This window comes from Saccostrea cucullata, unplaced genomic scaffold, assembly GCF_032062105.1.
Source record: "Saccostrea cucullata isolate Sc308-1 unplaced genomic scaffold, CSIRO_AGI_Scuc_v1 ctg3497, whole genome shotgun sequence".
Classification (NCBI taxonomy): domain Eukaryota; kingdom Metazoa; phylum Mollusca; class Bivalvia; order Ostreida; family Ostreidae; genus Saccostrea; species Saccostrea cuccullata.
The window spans coordinates 97,058-102,500 of NW_026940468.1; the positions used below are offsets into that span (position 1 = coordinate 97,058).

Sequence of the window (5,443 nt, forward strand, 5' to 3'; positions counted from 1 at the left end):
CAAATATTCCCGCCTTGCGCAGCGCGTCACTTGTGTACACTAACAACATGTTACTTCATTAATATTCTATGACATTTTAAAAAATATTGTTATTTCCTGTAATATTTTTATCCAAGCAACACTTTTTAAGTATAATTTTATTTTTTAAAAATAAAATACTTCTTGAAACACCTTCGCATTTATTGATGACGTTACAACATTATGACAAGCTTGAGCCGCTTAAGTACACTGGCACTCCTGCCTGCGGATTAGTGTTGGAGAAACTTCAAGTAAGGATGTTTAGTGTATTGAAATGTACTTTTTCATTGCACTTTTATAATAACTGAAATGAAAATATTGAGTGCAAAAATCGCGATATAACATGACGTGATGACCGCATACCGCTTATATGGCATATACAGTGTTGTGTAACAAGCATGCTGAAAAACATCATTTTTTAATGTCAGGAAGTTATTTTATTGGTTAAACACATATTATTGTCATTAAAAATAGTTTTTGCACAAATCCCCAATGTGGATTCGTGTGACATTGACCAGAAAGCCTCCAGTAGACGGAAACATTTCGGCAAGTAATTTCATCAACCGCGCATTGTTTACAATGACGACAGCGCGTGATGCCCCCAATCCAAGATGGCGGCCATTAACCTTGAAAGGGTCTATTCTGTCAAGACTGATGGCTTTTGTAATCTTTTCCCAATTTGAAACAAAATGCTTTAGTCTGCCCCCCAGTGGGATTTGATTTTGTACAATCTCTCTTAATTACACATCTCTCGTGCACGCTTTCTGTCTTTCGACTTCCTGTACAGGGTCGTGTAAAAGTCGTTCCCAAACAAGACCGACTCGTCTTGAAATTTTGAACAAAGGGCGGTATTAGCGGTAATCTGCCGCAAAATTTCCAATGTATTAAACTTTTCTTTTTCATCTTTTGTTGTTCAGCGTTGGAGTAAGTAAGATGCGAACTAAATTCAACAGGTACAAAGATGACGTAATTTTTCATTATGACGTCACAAATACGCTCTAAACATGGAATGTTAGCTAAAATTCGTTGAAAAATGGTTTGAAATAAGCGATCTTTCCAAAAATTAGACCCCTGCGCATGGAACAACCAATTTTATATTTTGCATGTAAGTTCTTTGGTATATCTTTTATTCATACAATTAAAATGGTATTGGTTGTCACTTGCGCTCAATATGAATTTTGAAAAATTCAATACGAAAAAACGACATTTTACCAAAATTATTCACTTGATATCGATGTTCGTAACACACATTTGACGTAAAATAGGGTTATTTTTACAATTTAAATTCTATCGATAGTCATTGGTAATCTTATATACATATAAGGTAAACAGTGATAAATAATAAACAATTCATGAATGGAAAATCTTTTGAAAATAAGGATTAAGTTGTATTGAAATACGGCACGTGCACTGATGCCGTTTTTTTTAAATGCATGTGCGTAGAACTGAGTACCCAATAATTGTACTGAACAACGATACCAAAATATCTCAAGATTAAATAATTCCATAAAAATAACACAATATTTTTTATTTTCAGAAATATTTTTTTCCAAATCTGTCATACCTCAGTATATATTTTAAAATTTACCCCTATACGAGTAGTGAAACTGAATTCTCTAATTATTATTACACAATGTACATGTTATGTAGCCTATACGCGTGACTTTCAAATATCTCTTTGAATAAATATCACAGCTACATTAAATAAGATATACAATGAAATAGTTTTTTAAAAACTTTTACAATAAATATAAACTTTTAAATTAATGTAGACATAGCCTTCAAAATATGGACATTTTACAGGTAAAGCATCGTCGGAACCCACGGGTTTTCTCTCCGTTACACTGCATTTAATGCAGTGTAACGGAGAGAAATATACATATATATACCCGTGGGTTCCGACGATGTTGTAAGGTAAAAACTGTGCTGTAAAATTAATCTTATCCACAAACAGTACATCTTTTCAATTAAATTGATACATATGTAAATGCAAAATTCAGCTCTTAAATTAAGGTACCTATGTGCATAAATTTGCGCTTTATATTGCCCCGAAACGTACAATGTAATATCGATCCATGCAGTTGAATACATTTGAAACACAATCACTTTTTAATCGAAGTGCATGCAGACAGAAAGCCAAGAACTACTTTCTAAAGTTAAGGTATCGGAACCAAATATTATTATTTTTTACAGTTGTAAAACAGATAAAAATCAATACAAGTATATCTTAATTTAACTTTATTTTTCTGTGGTATTTTTATCTATAACCTAGATAAACAATTGCGAGATGATAGGGGAATACGCAGAATGTGAACCCCCCCCCACCCCTCATTATGTGTTCACAATTTATAACTTCCATAAATTTTTCATTTATTACATACTTAGTATAACAAAGATGATAAAAAGAATTTGAACTTCATTTATCTTTTTTTCGTATATGTTTATGACAAGGATGGATCCAGAAATTTTGCCAATAGCGGGAGGGGAGCATAAAAAGCAGAAAGAAACAAGCACATTAAGAAATTATAGTTTACTGCGCTCTGCAGAAGAAACGGGTCAGAATTTTTCAACACTTTGATAAGTGGAAAACCCCGTTTGAAGGGGGTGAGCTTGTGACAAACCAACCGACATACATGTTTATATAAAATCTACAAATGTATATGCAAATGCTACTTATAAGCATTTACACGGAATAAAAAAATAAACACAACTTAATAGTGCACTTCGCTAAGCTTTATAGAAATATATTGATATTTTCCTAAAAATAAATGGGAAGGGGGGGGGGGGGGCCTTTATATGTAAATTCGGTGTATTCCCCTGTCATTATGCAGGATATAGATAATCACAAATTATCATACGCTCAGTATATAATTTAAAATGTTTACTGCATGTGATGAAATTTTCAATCGGGATCGTATTTCTTTATTCATTTAAGATTTATTCTTTATTTGTAAATAATGACCATTAGAGGTAGATTGAGAATCCCCTTCACTTTTAAGTTCATTGTGTAGACCAGACTGAATCGATTTTTCTACATAATTTTTTTTTTTAAATAAAATGATTAAATTTTATTATATTAACATTTTTGTCAACTGCCCCCCTCCCCCACTCCCCGCCTAAACATAAATACTGTAAATAAACTTAAAGAAAAACAACACGGTCATTTTATTAGAAAAACTGATAATGCTATACAAAAACAGATTAGATTTGATTGCAACTTATAAATACTAATTTCTGGACCCTATCCGTTGTGTATCCCAAACGCGGAGAGAGAATGTCGACGAGTAAAAAAGAGGCGGTGCTGTGGAGTCGCAATGAAACGTAAACGATAAATCTAAAACTATTTCTTATCTTTTCTCCTCCCCAGAGTACGGAAGCGTATTAGTGCCACTTGGACACTTCACTTTTTTTTAAATTTCTACACTTAAAAGTGTAAATTTTACACTTTAAAGTGTAAATTTTACACATTAATCTGTAAAATTTACACTTTAATCTGTAAATTTTACACTTTAAAGTGTAGATTTTACACTTTAATCTGTAAAATTTGCACTTTAATCTGTAAATTTTACACTTTAATCTGTAAAATTTGCACTTTAATCTGTAAATTTTACAGGTTAATCTGTAAAATTTACACTTTAAAGTGTAAATTTTGCACATTTATCTGTAAATTTTACACTTTAAAGTGTAAATTTTACAGATTAAAGTGTAAAATCTACACTTTAAAGTGTAAAATTTACAGATTAAAGTGTAAACTTTACAGATTAATGCGTAAAATTTACACTTTAAAGTGTAAAATTTACACTTTAAAGTGTAGAAATTTTAAAAAAAAGTGAAGTGTCCAATCTGTAAATTTTACACTTTAATCTGTAAAATTTACACTTTGATCTGTAAAATTTACACTTTAATCTGTAAATTTTACAGGTTAATCTGTACAATTTACACTTTAAAGTGTAAATTTTACACTTTAAAGTGTAAATTTTACACATTTATCTGTAAATTTTACACTTTAAAGTGTGAATTTTACACTTTAATCTGTAAATTTTACACATTAATCTGTAAATTTTACACATTAATCTGTAAATTTTACACTTTAATCTGTAAATTTTACACTTTAATCTGTAAATTTTACACTATAATCTGTAAATTTTACAGGTTAATCTGTAAAATTTACAGATTAAAGTGTAAAATTTACATATTAAAGTGTAAAATTTACAGATTAAAGTGTAAATTTTACAGATTAACCTGTAAAATTTACAGATTATCACATGCAGTAAACATTTTAAATCATAAACTGAGCATATGATAATTTGTGATTATCTATATCCTGCATAATGATTGGGGAATACACCGAATTTACATATAAAGCCCCCCCCTCCCATTTATTTTTAGGAAAATATCAATATATTTCTATTGTAAAGCTTAGCGAAGTGCACTATTAAGTTGTGTTTATTTTTTTATTCCGTGTAAATGCTTATAAGTAGCATTTGCATATACATTTGTAGATTTTATATAAACATGTATGTCGGTTGGTTTGTCACAAGCTCACCCCCTTCAAACGGGGTTTTCCACTTATCAAAGTGTTGAAAAATTCTGACCCGTTTCTTTTGCAGAGCGCAGTAAACTATAATTTCTTAATGTGCTTGTTTCTTTCTGCTTTTTATGCTCCCCTCCCGCTATTGGCAAAATTTCTGGATCCATCCTTGTCATAAACATATACGAAAAAAAGATAAATGAAGTTCAAATTCTTTTTATCATCTTTGTTATACTAAGTATGTAATAAATGAAAAATTTATGGAAGTTATAAATTGTGAACACATAATGAGGGGGGGGGGGGTCACATTCTGCGTATTCCCCTATCATCTCACAAATGTTTATCTAGGTTATAGATAAAAATATCACAGAAAAATAAAGTTAAATTAAGATATACATGTATTGATTTTTATCTGTTTTACAACTGTAATAAATAATAATATTTGGTTCCGATACCTTAATTTTAGAAAGTAGTTGTTGGCTTTCTGTCTACATGCACTTCGACTAAAAAATGATTGTGTTTCAATTGTATTCAACTGCATGGATCGATATTACATTGTACGTTTCGGTGCAATATAAAGCGCAAATTTATGCACATGGGTACCTTAATTTAAGAGCTGAATTTTGCATTTACATATGTATCAATTTAATTGAAAAGATGTACTGTTTGTGGATAAGATTAATTTTACAGCACAGTTTTTACCTTACAACATCGTCGGAACCCACGGGTATATATATGTATATTTCTCTCCGTTACACTGCATTAAATGCAGTGTAACGGAGAGAAAACCCGTGGGTTCCAACGATGTTTTACCTGTAAAATGTCCATATTTTGAAGGCTATGTCTACATTAATTTAAAAGTTTATATTTATTGTAAAAGTTTTTAAAAAACTA

The 5,443-nt window shown here is 30.6% G+C and overlaps 1 pseudogene; it reads right to left on the bottom strand.

The window, feature by feature from the left end:
- Positions 1-754: 754 nt before the first annotated feature.
- LOC134255462 (uncharacterized) overlaps positions 755-5,443 on the bottom strand; it is a 9,204-nt pseudogene continuing 4,515 nt past the window's right edge.